The following is an 18,697-nucleotide window of genomic DNA, read 5'->3' on the forward strand; positions in this document are numbered from 1 at the left end:
TTTTACGGTCCACACGGCGACAGGCGGAGGGACAGCGACGCCATGCGAGTGTCGTGTCGTCGACATAACTCACCGAATGCCGCGTGCCGGGGGTACACGGTGGTGTGGGAAGGTCTCTGGAGATGGTGGGGGATGGCGTGACTACCTGCGGTCTTCCAACTCAGAGAAGCAGTCAGTTGCTGTGCCACAACAGTCTGGATACAGCGGCAGCAGTCAGCTGCTGTGCCACAACAGTCTGGATACAGCGGCAGCAGTCAGTTGCTGTGCCACAACAGTCTGGATACAGTGGCAGCAGTCAGTAGTTGCTGTGCCACAACAGTCTGAATACAGCGGCAGCAGTCAGTTGTTGTGCCACAACAGTCTGGATACAGCGGCAGCGGTCAGTGAGTGGCACAGCAACAATCTGAATACAGCGGCAGAAGTCAGTTGCTGTGCCACAACAATCTGAATACAGCGGCAGAAGTCAGTTGCTGTGCCACAGCGGTTTGACGCTAAACAAAGTGACAGGCACGTCTGTCTTCGTCTTCAGCCCTGAAGGAGTCGCCGGTCACTTGAGTGTATAATTAGTTAACTGTGCTTACACTCGAGTGTCTTTGTGTGCGAGTTGACACTATATCCCACCTCACATGTACTTCAATTTGTCCTTATAAATTACCTGGTCTGTCTGTCTGCGTCTCTCTCTCTCTCTCTCTCTTAATAGGGTCGGTTAGAGAAAAGGTGAGACAAAGGAAGGTATTGTTTGAAATAGAAGACAAGGTTGAAGTGTGGACAAGTGTAAGTTTCCCTCCTGTTGCTTCTCTCTATATGACACTTTCTCTCTTGGTGGCAAGCAGTCACCGACTAAGGAAGTATCTTACTGGTGTCACCCGTCTGGGAATTAGAAGGGTTAGCAGTGAGCCAGCACTTCAATGGCTGTCAAATGCCACTCCTTTGGTTGGTCAAAGAAGAAGTCTTTTTTCTTCCTGCCTCTACCACATGTAAGGGCATCTGGCTGTCACTCCACAATCATCCAGTCTCCTTTCCGGATACACGATACATGGCAACATGCAACTCACATGACATGTTCTCCGTAACTCTATATTTCCCTACGGTGATTTCAACGCGCTAGACCTACCTTTTGGCAAAATCTCAACCCAAATGAAAGACATGGTACGTACATACATGGTTAAGAGACGGGGTAACACGAAGGTAAAACTCGCCATGTAACACACACAAGTAGTCATTTCTCTTTCTGTCTCCGTATTGGGAGAGGGGAGGCTGAGAGGAACCGGAGCTATCGATGAAGTAAGGAAGAAAAGGAATGAGGGAGATGGAAGAGAGGCTCTGGTGCAGAGGCACGAAGCCCAGGGAGACACCACACTGCTGTGCTGAGGACAAGACGGCCACTACAGGACGACTTCTAGAACAGGTTCCAAGAATCGGCCGGTCCCGCACCAGACCAGGCTCAACCCATACCACTGTGGCTCACCAAGTCGTCCTGTGAGCCTCTTCATACCCAAGTGACTCACAGAGTCATGACAGGGGTCCTCTGCCCCATGATCGTACCCAGGTGGCGAAAGGGGAAGTGGTTCGACTACCAGTAGTCTCTGGCCCTAAGCCCCATCCCCAACTAAGCAGAAGTTTTCCGTCACTGCCTCACACCACAAACCTGTACGTGTGTGTGGTGTGTGTGTGTGTGTGTGTGTGTGTGTGTGTGTGTGTGTGTGTGTGTGTGTGTGTGAGCCAGGAAACTATATTTCTCATTCTAGCAACAGCGAAGCAGTGAGGGGCGTGTGCCCGAGAACACTGATGGTACTACCAATGGCGCCTTATCTACCACCTTACAATGTTATGGAATTTCTGAAGACTGGACGACCCTCGAGGACAGGACCTGACACAGACCACAGCCTTGCTGAGAAGACCCTTCCCGACAGCGGGCTTAACGATGCAACAGTCACAGACATGATCCCCGCGGGCTGGAAACCTGCCTGGAGAAGAATCCTTGCTGGCCAAATGGTTGCTGGGAAGAATCCTGTTGGCAAGACCCCCAGCCAACATCAGCTCTGGCCGCCAGACTCCAGCTCCCAGCGTCACTATCCATGGAAATCCTTCATCATCCCTCACTAGTCTACTCTTAATCCTTTATCATCCCTCACTAGTCTACTCTTAATCCTTCATCATCCCTCACTAGTCTACTCTTAATCCTTCATCATCCCTCACTAGTCTACTCTTAATCCTTCATCATCCCTCACTAGTCTACTCTTAATCCTTCAACTACGACTGTGTTGGACCTACTAAAAAAAAAAAAAAAAAAAGGCCAGGATTATCGGGGCATCTTTTCCCCTCAAAAGCACCAAGACTTGGCGTTTTATGACGTAATAATTTACTATATAGGTCCTTCCTTTTCGTGGTGTGTGTGGGGCTACCGTAGGTTAGCGAGGCGAGGGACACCTGCCGCGGCTACTGCCACGTACACCATGCCAGGTGGTGCGTCCATGATCCACTCATCCCCAACAAATTCTATCACCTGGTTGCTCTCCAGGTTTTGATATCTCGTCTGTCTCGTGGCGATCACCCATCTTCCTCCAAGCAACCCAGCTCCAATCGCCTTCTTGGCTACAAGGTTCACACATTTCTCCTCAGTGTCTATCAGTATGGGAACACATGCCTGCCCTTCATGATTCAAGTCAAGGTAGGACACACACTGGGTCGCCTTACATGACCACACACATACGAATGAAGCAGAACACCGCAGGTGTCCAACATGAGGAGCAACGAACATGTAGTCTGGCTCTCGCAAGGAAAACAGCCATAAACACGCCCTTGTGTAGGCTTTACTCCACTGGGATGGCGGGTGCCTTGCATCTGAGGTAACCAGGGCACATTCCGCAGTAACCAGGGCACATTCTGCTGTAACCAGGGCACATTCTGCAGAAGCCAAGGCGGTTTGTTGAGGGACAGATGGACAACTGTGAACTATCTGGGTTACTGATAGTGTGCGACCTTGAGGGCACGCCAGCAGGGATGTGGGAACTTGTGGCACATCAACAGTGATGTGGGAAGGTGTGACACCCCCGCGGGGGTGGGGTGGGGGGGGTGTGAAGGAACATCTGGAACATCCCCAGAGGTGGGGGAATGTGTGCCCCCCGAGGGTGGGGGAACTCCTGGGACACCAGCAGGGGGGGTAGCACTTCTCCAGTGAGGGTCTGGTCTGCGCGGGTCAGGCCAGACAGTCATCACTGGGAGAAAGATGCCAAGACGAATTTTCTTCCTCAGTCCTTCGAACAAGAGGGCTTCCAGGAGTTTCCAGCATCGGAGCAATGCGTTATGGCCATTTCGTGGTCAAGAATCCACTATATTTCAGCAACCTTTCCCTTGTCTGTTATCGTCTGTCTCCTCAAAATGACGCGTCGTCGTCTCCTTCACGAGCGATATACGTTCCAAGACAAAGTTGTGCTACGGCAAAAAACATCGTCGAGTCTTGAAGGTGCGATCACGTATGATCACGGGGTCTCCCTCACTGGTCGTTACGCGGCAACCTTGGCCGCGTCTCATCCTAACTCTAGTTTGTCTTGGAAAACAGAAGTGTGTGTGTGTGTGTGTGTGTGTGTGTGTGTGTGTGTGTGTGAGAGAGAGAGAGAGAGAGAGAGAGAGAGAGAGAGAGAGAGAGAGAGAGAGAGAGAGAGGTCACTGGACTTCGGCCTACACGTGGTTAGGTCGAGGCTGCATCAACTACTGTCTCGTCGAAGAAATCTTCACTCCAAGGAGTCCACACTTTCCCTGCTACTGATTGCACATTCTGTGTGTGTGTATATATATATATATATATATATATAATGACAAGAAAAAAAAAGGCGTTCAAAAATGACCCCCCCCTCCCGCTTACGTTATACCGACCAATAGAAAATGATATATAGATAGACAAGTGCCTCAAACCCTTCGCGGACCACACTGGTCCCAAGCTCCACCAACAGTAACGTCATGACTCTTGCTGAACAATTTTCTGGCTCGGGGGCCCCAGCACGGTAAATATTACAGAAATAATATACCGACTCCACCCCAGCTCCTCACTCCCTGTCTCTTTAATTCTCCAGGATAATTTCTAAGTTTAATTACCAAGGGTGATACATTTTCTCCCGCCAACAGGGGCTCGACATCAATAAAGAAAATGGAAGACCAAGATACTGATAACGCCCGGATATTTTTCATTTTCTGGAATATAATTCTTATACGACTGGCAGCTACCGGCAAAGGTTATAATTATAACATACAAAAACGGTAATGAAAGAAACGAGGGGAAATAACACACAACCACACATTCAACAGGGGAACTTACAACTTATGGTGGTATGGACAAAGACATTAACAGTATCAAATAACGTGACAATGTTACATACAAATACCATTAAATTCTTTACACAGCTACAACGACAATAACAGAAGCAATACCAGTTAAAATATCAATAACATAACTACATAAAACACGAAGAACATATACAGCTAAAATCAAGCCAATTAACATAAATCAATATAAATCAAAATACAATACTCCATGTGACATGTGCGACAACCAATGTTATATATATATATATATATATATATATATATATATATATATATATATATATATATATAAAACTGGGAGCAAAAACAGAGAAAGAAAAGGATGACAACATTATCAACAAACTCTCCCGGCCAAAGTTAACGACAACCACACAACATAACAACAATGATACTGGCAACAATTACTCGAAAATCCACAACAAAAAAGAGGTAACCATGGCGACCATACCAACGGGAAAATACCCACTAAGAATAACGCTTCTTCGACGACGACCACCACCACCATGGGTTACTGTGGTCCAGGCAGCTGCCATCTACTTGACGATATGATGATGGGCAATCAATTTCATTCTTTTTCCTGAAGGGGCGTTCCACATGATCACACTCCCTTAATACGACTGTTTCTTAAACAGCATCATCTGTCTAACATTATCTACCAAGTCTGTTGCACTGTCGCACTTGGAAGGTAAACTTAAAAGAAAAAAATAAAGCAGCAGCAATATGAATTACAAACAGAGGTTGACGTACCAGTAATTTATATGATGGACACAAAAACCTAATAAACGTATGTTGATGTAATCAAGAACAGGGATTATACAAGACAAATTCCCTAATATGCATTTTGCCACTTAAGAGAAATCAGGGTCCACGCCTTGTTATTCAATGAACACCGCACCTCACTGAAAACATAGATGACAAGCAATGATAAAGAGAGAGAGAGAGAGAGAGAGAGAGAGAGAGAGAGAGAGAGAGAGAGAGAGAGAGAGAGAGAGAGAGAGAGAGAGAGAGAGAGAGTCTGCAGTCCTTCCTTCCCTGGCATACTTGGGCCGCTCACCAGGCTACGTGTATAGAAAATCTCAAACTTCACCCACGAACTGTCCAGCTATGGGTCAGCCATAGCAGATGGCACGTCTACTTGGTGTAACCTGCAGACACACAAGGGAACCAGCTTCTCAGTGCAGCTGTGTCCGGGTATCGCCCGGAAACAACAGAACGATAGACAAGGAAGCTTGGCAATTCTAACATATCAGAGCGAGGGTTTCCAGCTATATCATTCTTGGCTTTGTTGCATAGAAAAGTAGCTGAACGTGATGGCTAAGGTACCCTGTCGAGACGCAACTGCCTATCTGACGCGCATATCTGTACTACGCATATGAAGTGGTGTCATGGCCGTTCCCTCCACCTCTAGAGCACTGGTCCGCAACCTTTACGAACTGATCGGCCAATTTACTAGCAAGTAATCAATGCTAAGCCGTAACTGCCACACGTTGTAATCAGGCAAACTCGTGTCGAAATCCACTTCAAAGGGTTGAACCATGACATGAGTAATGAGAAATGCAGGACGATATTGTGTTTTCCAATGTACAGAACAAAATTTGAAGTGACGCAATATGAGGCTTACTCCTTTTTTTGGCTAAAAAACTATTATCATTACTAAACAAGATATAATAATAAATAGAGGCTGATATAAAGTCTATATACGGTTCTTTCAAATTCATTCGTCCTTCTACTGAGTCTTTTTTCCCCCTCTTTCGCTAATCTCCGTTTCTTGCTGACCCCAAAATGAAATTAATCAAATCAAACTGAGTCATCTTCTCAAGCTTGCTGGCCGCGCACATGAATTACTTTGAACGTCGTTCTTCCCACCGCATATATAAAATTCCTTACCCGCATGTGGCCGAAAAAAGAATTTGTGGACCCATGACGTACACTGTGATTCAGTGTCGAACCCGTCGCGCAGGAAGGAAGGAAGGAAGGAAGGAAGGAAGGAAGGAAGGGGAGATTACCCCGCCCAGAACCAACCCTCTCCTTCGTCTCCGAAAAGTCTTCAATTTTCGCCAAAATGCACCTGTCCTGGGAAGACCAGACCACCAGGCTCCCAGAAATGATTAAAACATTCGGACAAAAAAAAAAAAAACCCTAACAGTTGGTAATGTTGTGAGTTATACTGCAGGTAAATGTGGAGGAAATTCACGACCAAGTTTTCCACCTCGGAAGCGACGTAGTACGGGCCGGAGAGTAATGGGTCACATGGTACAGCGTGGTGGTGGGGGCGGCGGACCATACAGCGTTGCCAAAGTATTAAAAATATACGTATATAAAAAAAAAATACGTGTTTTAATCGCTGTGATCATTTCATCCAGGCAATGGTCGCTGAACCAGACGACACCCAGGACCAACAACAGTGATCATCAGAAACTGGGCAAAGGTCACGCAAAAAAAAAAAAAAAAGAGAGGAATACTTACGGCAAACAATAAATAATAAAACATAAACACGGGAAAAAAAAATCTTCATCGATCGCTCGTTTCTCCGAATTCCTATCAGCTTCATTACCGAACGAACGCTACTTAAAGAGCGGAAGTGTTCCCAAAAAGTATCGGTCATACGCAATGCCATGATGATCAAGCCTTGTTACTACGTGTGTGTTTCATTTTGGTGCGGACGTTTATCATAGAACCGACTACCATACTCGGACGCCCAGGTGCCGCCGCTTTTGGTCATGAACGGTGAGGGTTAACAGGACCCCGGCCTACAAATCATGGGGATGGCTCCGCTACCCACCCATGATGCGCGCATGGATACACAAGCGCCAGCCACCACCATCGGGTTATGCCTTGCTGCCCTCCCCAACACCATACACAACACAATTCAACACGGAACTGGTCAATATTGCAGCGATACCTTACGAACCATGTGACGAAGTCGTCCGTATCGACTATACGAAATGTCCGGCAGAGTTCTGCGTCGATCGGGGTTTTGGAAACTAACTCCATGACGCCACAAGTCTCGGAGCGTACCACAACCACGGGTGAGGAGGTACAGTTCAGGCATCTCCCTGAACACCACCTGTCACATTTACGAAAGCCATGCCCGGCAACCTCTCTCCTGCGGGCCGACTGTCATGTCAAGACAAATTACAGACGGGAGAGAATACTTTGTAGGAAATATCATGGGGAAAAGTACTGGCTATTATTCCCCAATGCCTAGCATCACTCTGGAAGAAGCTATGATGAGAGAGGGTAACGAGACGAGGTGAGGAAACCCGACCTGCTCATAGTGAGACTTACAATACCTGATTAAGAGCATGTAATTCTTGAGACGCACAGCCAAACCGACCATCAACTTCTAAACACACCAAGGCACCTAAGGTAATCAATCCCCAACTGTTCTTTATAACATCTACTACCATTTACGAGTCATTCTGAACGTATTCTTTATCTTCCTACACTGTTCTTTGCAATGAAGGCTATTCACAAAATGCTGTCCACGTCTGGTCAGTACGACGTCCGTTATCTTTCACTGACGACTTGGGTGAATGTATTCATTCCGTTGTACGGAGAAGAGTGGAAACTTTTATCAGCTACCCAGAGTGCCCCGAGCAAGAGCAACCAAAGGAAAACTGTGAACATCAAGTCACATTACAAGGCACTGATCTCATTCACGAGAACACTTCTCGAGAAGTAGAGTAAGAAAATTTTCTTCGCAATTATGAGAAAGACGTAACTGTTGAAAAAGCGAAATCAACACATTCTCGAAATTCTAAAAAAAAAAAAAAAATCAAAATTACTTGTTTTTACTGTTACTCTAAAACTGGTAACATTACAGAAACCTGGATACTTGTATCCAAGACTAGGCTAGCTGCCACACTGGAGTTTCAGCACCAACTAGGACTGCTTGCAACCTGATAAAGTCCCGCACTATCAATAAAGAATATATGCTTAGAACCACCAGACAGGCAGTTGGAAGCCTTAGGTACTTGAGAGACCACAACTTTCAGTTTTTCTTTCTTTCTCTCAGAATTTGATCTCCCCCTCACCCGGTGATAATTTTTTCTTCAGTTCGTTGTCCTCCCCTTGCAGTCTACATTTTTTTTCCCCCTACCGTCTATAATAAATGCAAGAACTCTCCTGTTTTACATTAAAACTTGGATTCTTCTCTCTATATATGTATGATCTCTGAATATACCTACAGACTACATTATCTTATTTTGGCCTCTTATCTTGTTACTGTCTCAATAAATGACTAATGGACCAGTCTCCGTCTCGCTTACACTTTCCTACTGGTGATTCTATACCTACAGCCTGAACGTTTTCCATGGTCATCATCCCATTAATGGCCCATGATACATATCCTCTTACAACTTAATGGTCTTCCTTTGTGCTTAATTTCGAACTTTCTGTTGCCTATCACGGTGCTCTCAAAGCGGTAAGCCCTTATCAAAGTAAATATTCTTTATAATACCAACATATTTTGAACTTATTTTCTTTTGTTTTTATAATCTCAAGCTTCTTCTTACACGCTACACTATCTCACTGTAGCTTATACATTCAGATCTTCTGAATACGTTGCATTTTCATCCTGACATCCCTCTCCATCCTAGGATTCCTGACTTAAGGCAGGTGTCTCTACTTGTGTGTTAAAATTTCCCTACAGAGCCTGTATTATCATCATACAGTATATTATATATATATATATATATATATATATATATATATATATATATATATATATATATAGTCTGCTAACACTCTTCTTTCAGCCAATATCCCTTTTATGGCCTGTGATTCCCCTTACAGCCAATATTTTCTGAGGGAACTAGGCCCCCCAAAAGCCCCAGGTACCTGGATGGACCCCCCAGATAATATTCCTGGAGTTGCCCCTGCATATGTTTACCTTGACACGTTGTACATCATCCAATTTCTGTGGTACAACATCGACTTGGGAACAGGAGTACATCTTTTCTGAGAGAATAACAGAAGCAATGTCACCAACAAGTGCGTTCGCAAAAAAAAAAAAAAAAAAAAAAAAAAGGTTATCAGAATATGACACTTGGTAAAAGTACTTGTGGTCTGCCTTCCTTAAGAGAGAGCCTGGTACCTGTCCCACGCAATACGCGTTCACAAACGTTATGTCAACAAATGATCCCGGGCGGAGTAATACTTTAGCCATATATGCGCTGCATAGGTCCACCAGGCGACGACGTCCGAATCTGCCTGATAGCACTAATCCTAACCGACATGCCCCATTGCCACGTACACGACACTTTTAAGCCTCCTTTTTGACAAAAAAACAGACTAACACCTAACACATTCAACAAAAACAAAGACCAACACATATTTATTACTGAAAAAAGAATGTCTCGTAGAAATTTCAAGTAGTACTGTATTTACAGACATTTCTTTAATCGTCTCATTAAACAACAGTAATTAACTTTCCCATTCCGGACGAAAATAATCTTGGAAGTGTAACGTTCCTCTCTGGGGTTGATGGTAACTTTGGTTTGTTAAGTGAAAACCATTACATTCTCTGGGGCTCACTTTAATGAGCCAACCTGGGACAGGCACCAAGTTTCAGAAAACAATGTTCCCAGTGTGCGTAAGGATTTACTAGCAAAACAATTATGTAAGCCTGACTTAAATATGCCATATCGCAGGTGTTTAAAGAGCCTGGCCATACTCACCGTAAGAACACATGGACATACAACACTACCGCTGCTGGCAGACTGTTCAAACAACACCGCGTTCAAGTCTCGCATGGCTGGCCACAGTGCAGGCCACTCCACTAGCGCTACACGACGCCCAATATATCACACACAAAAGAAATAAACAATACTAAAACATGAACACACAGTATCATACAACCAGATGAAACATGCACAAACACCTGCACTCCGATATACATATACATACACATACTGATATACAACCACCACTTGCTACCATTATATATATATATATATATATATATATATATATATATATATATATATATATATATATATATATATCACTATGCACATTCACGTACAACACTGGTACACACGCAGTCCAATAAAATAATGATCATTACAACGAAGAGTTACTGCCTTTCTCCGACCATCACCGTATAACCACACCACCCATACAGTTCCGTGACATCTGGAAATGCTCTTCCATGCTTACGAGTGAAGACAAACATGACTGAAACCTTAATAAACGGACGCGAATACGCCAAAAGTAATTCTAGTGGGTACATTTCTTGCCATACCAGAACAAACGTATGGATGCAACGGAAGGCTACAACATGGGAGTTTTTGATGAGACATAATGATACCATATACTAAAACTTACATTGTGATCCTCCTTCGACAACATGTTGTCACGATCTAGTCCAGCCAAGGCGTCTCAAAAGCTGTCATACCTATAATGCAGCCAATCTAGCGACGTGGGTTTCCGCTGGTTCTCAGACGCAGAGTGTAGGAGTGTTTAACCAACAAGCCCTGGCATTGCCCCCCACAACAGACTAAGGTTAAGATGATAACCTTCGGCGACTCCCGGGTTCTGGCTCAGAGGGGGCTTAAGCGCGAGGCCGATGTGACCTTAGGTTATCGTGTGTAAACCGGTGGCCTTAGCGACCCTGAAGCTCCGTCTCTCCCACACTAACGGACGACAGCAACCTACACTTGGATAATTACAGATGTCGAAGTGAAATCACTTTATTCTTCGGACTTTCACTTCCGCGTATTGTAAGCATTATCTATTCTTTGGCAATAATTCAACTTTAAATTGATCTTTTGCAACACTATTCAATGACGGACACTTCCGTTACCTTGAACAGTTAATGACACTTCAGATAGTAAAATCTTTATCATACGTCACAGCGTTGGCACACACAAGTACGTTTGCCTGCGAATTTGCTCAGCAAAGACCATATGGTGAGAGAAACTTCACGTAACTACTGATGTTAGAGTCTACCACTTGAAGACCACCGGCTAACAACTTTGGCTTCATATAAGGCAATCCAAATTCTTTTCTACGACGTTTTCTGTCATGTGCGGCAACTGTAGCACTAGCTTCCCTGGCGGTGAGGAGTGTGTGGGTGTGCAGCCCCGGCGGGCGAGGGGTGGAGACTGCAGGAGGCTGGACGGGGCAGCAGCAGCAGCAGCCGGCAGCTAACGGACTGGCGGTGGTGTTGTGGCTACGTTAGGCGGGTGACCGACACCTGGTCGCCCTGCTTACCCACAGGTTACTCGGCCTCACGTCTCCACCACTGCGACCCAGGCTTCAGCGAACATGATGAGCACCTGTGGCACACTGCCAAGCGTTGTGGGAGACCTAGCGGGGTCTAGGGGCAGACAGGATGGTCAACTGTGAGCAGTTTGCTTGACCTCAAGGCAGCCGGACGCTCGGCACCGCCCGCAACCCTCTGTGCAGCCTTAACCTTCCCTTCCGTCAACGTTGTCGTCTCTGGTGCACGAGGTCCTTCACAGATATTTACACCGTAATCAGCGCGCCAATGGACTTTCTTCATTCCTCAATGGCATGCCCTCGTGATTCCCTCTTACCACACACACTTCTAGTTTCAATACACTCGAGAATAATACGTTTCGCGCACAATCAATGGAACAGCCAGGTGTTTATGGTGCTGGCTGCATTAACACGTGGGGAGCGAAGACTGATCCGCGGGTAGAGTAGCGGGGGACGCTACGCGTCCGATCTGGTGGCATGTAGCACGCGGTGTGCGGCGGCGTGGCCCTTCGGCAGGTAGATAACCACTCGGCAGCGGCAGCCTTGAGCTAAACTAAATTGGGCAAGAGCCAACTTGCTTTCACTGAGCGGAGGGGCGAGGCGGCGGCGTGAGGATGGGTGAACCACCGTTGGCCTTGCCCAGTGTGGCTGTGATGCGCTCGCCAGCCGTCAACACTCCCCCACCCTCCTCCTCCTCCCCACATACACTGTACTAACTCCTCACGAGCCGCGGGACGGCTGGCCTGCACGGTCGGTTCAGACAGGTGACACACCAACCTATGGGGCCTTTCACCATGATGCTGTGACAACCCCTGGCACCAGCCTCCTCACCATCCACCTGACGACCTCTGACAGCCATTCCCTCACCTTTCCACCACACACTGTATCACCCGTTCACCTGTCCACCACACTATAACTCAGCTGTCTACCTGTCTACCACAGTTAAACCATCCCCCAGTCCACCACATTATAACAACAAACCATCTGCCCACTGCATTATGTTATCCGTCCACCACACTATGACGACAATCCACCTATCCACCACACTAAAACCATCCACCTTCCCACAACACTATAACTCACACTCACCTTCCCACAACACAATAACTCATCCACCTTCCCACCACACTATAACTCACATCCACCTTCCCACAAAACAACTCATCCATTTTCCCATCCAACACACTAAATCTAACAATCCACATCACAACAGTCATCCACATGTCCACCACACTTCAACTCAACCATCCTCCTGCCAACCACACTAACTTAACTATTCACCAGGCCACCACACTATAACCGAACCATCCACTTGCCCACCACACTATAACTGAACCATCCATCCACCCACCGTACTATAATTCAAACATCCACCTGCCCACCACACTAATCTCTCCATATCATAATAACCATCCACATGTCCATCATACTGTAACAACGATCCACCTGCCCACCACATCACAACTCGACGATCCACCTGCCCACCATAACAACCCGACGATCCACCTGCCCACCATCACAACTCGACGATCCACCTGCCCACCACATCACAACTCGACGATCCACCTGCCCACCACATCACAATTCAACGATCCACTTGTCCATCACATCACAACTCAACCAATCCACCTGCCTACACCACACTACCATGTTCTTCCCCAAGAGAATGGAGGAGGAAGTGTAAAACTAATAAGTATGTCTAGGTCATGAGACTAGGCCGCTGCCCCATTACTCACGCTGACACAGAAAATCCACCAGGAGGTTTTGCCCGGGGCGAGTGGAGGCTTCAAGGCTTCCACCGTCGTCAAGCAGCGTTAGTCAGAGGTGGGCTGACCAGACAACCTTGTCCCCCAGTCGCTCCCATCACTCCCGCCCTCATGCCGTAATACTTGTTTCCTCCCTCCTCATCTTTATCCAGAGTGTGTGTGTGTGTGTGTGTGTGTGTGTGTGTGTGTGTGTGTGTGTGTGTGTGTGTGTGTGTGTGCAGAATTCAGTACCTTTAACTACGAGTCTACGTTCAAGACTTATCTACCTGAGACACTGTCTGCCTTTCCATACCAAGAGTGACCATTTTTAAGTAATAGGGGTTCCTAGCCGGCACGACTACACGAGATATACACCATACACACATACTGTACGTAAGGAAATACGTCATACAGTTATGTACGCTCATGACGCTAAACAATCACATTCATAGGTACAGCACCCTACACAGAGTGACCGTGTGGTACATGGTACAACGCACACGAACCAAAGGGGGCGCACACTCCACAGCGACCATGAGCTACCTCCACCGTAGCGACCACATGATCACGACACACCACTACTGACCTAGTGGTGGTGCATGGCTCACTGCTGTGACCACTCTACCACTCCGTGCATGGCACACTACAGTACCCACAGTATACGACAGTAAAAAGTGCCTGCGACGCTCTACCACTCCGTGAATGACACACTACAGTAACCAACGTATATGGCAAACTACAGTGCCCACCGTGCATGACACACTACATGGACCACGTGTGTCCATACCCAAATCCACTCCTATCCCTGTAGATCTGTTGTCTTGCACACGACGCACAATATTTGCTGTAACCCGCTGGGCACTGGAACACGTCTGTACGGCTCCTCGCGCTAGGGCACACCAGACGGGTGATGCGTACTGTATCCAGCCTCTGACGAAAGTAGTGCATATATCTCTTAAGACCTCCTCGCGCTCATAGGGCGATTTTCACGGCGGCCGAGAGACAGCGAGCCTCCCTTACAACCCGAGTCATACACGGCTCCACCAGGCATCTGTGACCAGCCTGAAAATGTACGTCTGACTCGAGTCGTATGATTCCTCAGCGATGGTCGACTCATGGTCCGCTGGGGAATCCCTCACTTAACTCTTTTAAACTTTAATGGAATGTCACACGTCTCCCGTCGTAACAAAAACGCATCTATCTATTCTGTTTACCCAGTGTTGTACGACAGTACCACACTCTGTCGGCCCAGTGCAGTAGACACGCAGTATACGATCTCTTGGCTCCTTATATACGTTGCCTCAAATTTCGAAAATGTTCATTTCGCAGTTACTTTTTTTCTTATTCTTTTTCTCTAAATTCAAATTGATCTCGCCTGTGATATAGTCTACAGCTCTCTTTTTCACTGTCCTGCTACTGTTCTCTCATTTATCGACTGTCAAAACGTCTTCTTCCGTGGCCCCTCAATGCTTACTTTTCTCGTCTTGATGGATTTCCATGTTTCCCATGGTCCTACTTCCATCCCTGAGACACGGTGGAGTGAGAGGGGAGGGGAGGGAAGTCGGCCTTTAACACTAAAAACCCTGATATCTATTATCCCCTCCAACACACACACACACACACACACACACACACACACACAAACACACACACACACACACACACACACACACACACACACACATTGCCTTCTCCGCTTCAGGAATCCCCTCTACCAAAGTTCTTAATTACAATGTCTCATATTCGACTAAATCGAAACGTCATCTCACACATAAGGCCGGTGTAATAAATACTCTGTATTATCATGACCTTCGCGCTAAGAGAAAAATAAAGACCCAACACTGTTACCAGACAACAACCGTGACTCTCTGCTTGACGAAGGACTAGTAACACTTCTGGCTACACTTTCTCCATGTTTGGTACTTGGTTGGTCCTCTTGTTTATGACAATATCCTCAAACCGGCCGTGTCAATGTGGGCGGAGGGACATCAAATTCGAGTGAGCGAGGCATACGGTTATTCTAGCCCCCACGGACTTCATTACGTGATTTAATTAACAGCCCGAGGATGAGGGCCGTACGAACAGAGTGGTCCACCTTGGCTGGTGGTGAGGTGTCGAGACCGGTGCCTTGAGGGTGGCGCGTCTGCTGTAACACACTGCCCCAGATCCCAGCCTAGCGAGACTGTGGCAACACTCGCACGCAAGGGCAGAGAAATGGTTGGTAAGGGAGAGCGGCACAGAGAATGGCAGGGTGAAGGGACGGCGAAAAAGAACGTGGAAAGGTCAAAGGTGGGTCAAGGGCAGGCAGGTGGGAAGGTGAAGGTCAGGTACACTAGAGTCTCCAGGTTACAGTGGGTCACGTCACAGCTCACAGCGCGCCACGACACGCCGCCTCGCCCACACCAACTGTTGCATTACTGCGTCAGGCCGACTTACTTCACACAACCTTCACACACGAGAACTAGTCATCTCAACACTACAGCTCACACCATGTCGATGGTAACACTACAGCTCACACAAGGTCCCCTCAACACTAGAGCTCACACAAGGTCCCCTCAACACTAGAGCTCACACAAGGTCTCCTCAACATTACAGCTCACACTATGTCCATGTCAACACTTGCCCTCACAAGGTCGCCTCAACACTACAGCTCATACTTGGTCACCCCAACATTACAGTTCACACTAAGTAACCTCAACACTGCAGTTCACACTAAGTCACCTCAACACTGCAGTTCACACTAAGTCACCTCAACACTGCAGTTCACACTAGGTCAAATCAACACTGCATTTCACACTAAGTCACCTCAACACTGCAGTTCACACTAGGTCAAATCAACACTGCAGTTCACACTAGGTCACCTCAACACTGCAGTTCACACTAGGTCAAATCAACACTGTAGTTCACACTAAGTCACCTCAACACTGCAGTTCACACTAGGTCACCTCAACACTGCAGTTCACACTAGGTCACCTCAACACTGCAGTTCACACTAGGTCACCTCAACACTGCAGTTCACACTAGGTCAAATCAACACTGCAGTTCACACTAAGTCACCTCAACACTGCAGTTCACACTAAGTCACCTCAACACTGCAGTTCACACTAGGTCACCTCAACACTGCAGTTCACACTAGGTCACCTCAACACTGCAGTTCACACTAGGTCACCTCAACACTGCAGTTCACACTAGGTCACCTCAACACTGCAGTTCACACTAGGTCACCTCAACACTGCAGTTCACACTAGGTCACCTCAACACTGCAGTTCAAACGAGGTCACTCCAATGCTACAGTTCAAACTAGGTCACTCCAACTGCAGTTCAAACTAGGTCACTTAAACTGTCAACATGGCTTTCCTGCTACCCTCAAAGGTCAAACTGGCTCATCCTAACATCACAAATCAAATCAAGTCGCACAGTCAAGCCGAATGAGGACACTACATGTCAAACTGGGTCATCATGATATAACTGCTGGTCAAAACGGGTCAAACAGATCTATAGCTGGGTCACTTAAACATCTCCACTTAGCCTGGACCACTTGTCACCACCATCCGTTCAACTAGGTCATTCTGGCCACACGCCAAATTAAGTCACCCAACTCCAGATGATCAATTAGGTCACCTTAAAACCTGAAGCACGATAAGGTCACTTTACAACAGAGATCAAACTCGGTCAGCCAAACACAGGTCAAACTGGGGTCAACCCAACAGAAGTCAGATTCAATCATCAACCACACATGAAGGAATATATCAACTCACAACACAGGTAAACAGCAGATACCCTAAAGTACAACAAACTTCACCAAACCAGTTTAAATTGAGATACCATTCACTGACACAAAGTACCTCACAAAACCCAAGGACTGAAACCGGGTCACCTCACAATGTCACGTCGATTCAAAGTAATTTTACCGTAATGCTGGCCACACTGGGGACCTCACAACACGAGCCACAGAGACGTGCAAGTCGCCAGAAATCAAATCAGGTCACACCATAGTAGGTTAAAAACCGGATCACCTCAGGAATGACGGATGAAAACGGGAGGTCGTATCACCACTGGTCAAGCCAGATCACCATAGAACGAGTCAAACTGGTTTACCTCACCATCTGTCTACCTTTTTAAATGTTCCCGTTTACTGCCAGTGGATCAAGTCTGACGATTTAAGTCTGAAATCCAATACGACCAAGAGGACCTGCATCTGGACTTAAAACTGTGGCACCAGAACTTCGAATAATTCTTGTGACTGAACTTCAATTCATGCTTCACCCCAATCATGACCAGCCCTTCACCTGAACGTTAACTGAAGTTGCACCTCAACTTATCCCTACAAAGAGCAGCGACTGAATCACCGGAGAGGGACGCCATAAGAAACAAGCAAGTACAGGTTCACGGTAATGGTTCATTTAAGGCTCAGGTCGAAGGCTGGGTCATTTCACCAGAGCGTCGCATCGTCGTGGTCAAGGGGTTAATACTACATTAAAAAAAAAAAAAAAAACGCAAACAGATTTTATTACGGAACACCTGGTCCTCACATATGACTTGCTGGGGCAGCCAGGTATGTACAGACTCTCTCTCTCTCTCTCTCTCTCTCTCTCTCTCTCTCTCTCTAACTTACGCAGCATTACTCTGTCAACATCAAAGACGATACAGCCACTTTGCTTCAGAATACAAACTTGTTTGATATTAGACAAGATAATGTTTGGTATCTCTCATACATGCTACCGTTTCCTTCTACAGCATCAATTACATCTGGCAACAGTCGACCAGAGTCGACTTAAAAAAACGAACGTTTAAAGTCATCAGTTAAAAGAGAACATGGAAATATCAGCTAGAGTCATTTACCTAGACACTAAAATTACAGGTGTGAAAACCAAGATGGCAGACTGAATTATCTTTCAAATGCTGAACACTTTGAGCCACCTAACGTTATCAGTAGGGAACATATGGGATCAAGAGGTACTGTTGATACTGGGCAGCAGATGCCAGGGTTATCTGCTGTGTCCACAACGCCACTGGAGAACCGCATACGTCTCCACTCATGTGCTCCACCACACTGCCTGCCTACCGGACCCACCACATACCTGGAATCCTGGTGATGGGTCTTCATGGTGGCGCAGGGTGAAGGTGAGGTTTAGGTGGTAGGTCAAGGTAACAGGTCTCGGAGCCGATAGATCTAAATGGTGCCAGGTCTACGGGATGATAGATGTATAAGGTTATGGGGTTTTAAAGGCGTCTACGTGGCAATGTCTTAAGTGAACGTCTTCGTGATAGGCCTGAAGTGCTTTTAAGATCGATCTGGTGGCGGTGGCAGAGGATGTGGTGATGATGCTAGACAACGGAGGCGTTGGGAGGTGAGGTGGTGGCAGGTCTAGGTGTTAGGGAACGACAGTGGTGGTGTGTAT

At 46.6% G+C, this 18,697-nt stretch overlaps 1 protein-coding gene across 15 annotated transcripts in view; it reads right to left on the reverse strand.

Moving 5' to 3' along the window:
• Positions 1 to 18,697, reverse strand: part of Oatp74D (Organic anion transporting polypeptide 74D) — a 494,863-nt gene that overhangs the window by 112,981 nt on the left and 363,185 nt on the right. The window contains exon 1 of one of the 15 annotated variants that reach the window (XM_071679235.1): positions 10,654 to 12,249. The exons of the other annotated variants lie outside the window; for them this stretch is intronic. The gene's annotated coding sequence lies outside the window, so the exon portion shown is untranslated. Of the gene's footprint in view, positions 1 to 10,653; positions 12,250 to 18,697 lie in introns of those variants that run through there. 15 annotated transcript variants of the gene reach the window in all.

The sequence above is a fragment of the Panulirus ornatus genome, chromosome 29, assembly GCF_036320965.1.
Source record: "Panulirus ornatus isolate Po-2019 chromosome 29, ASM3632096v1, whole genome shotgun sequence".
Lineage (NCBI taxonomy): Eukaryota > Metazoa > Arthropoda > Malacostraca > Decapoda > Palinuridae > Panulirus > Panulirus ornatus.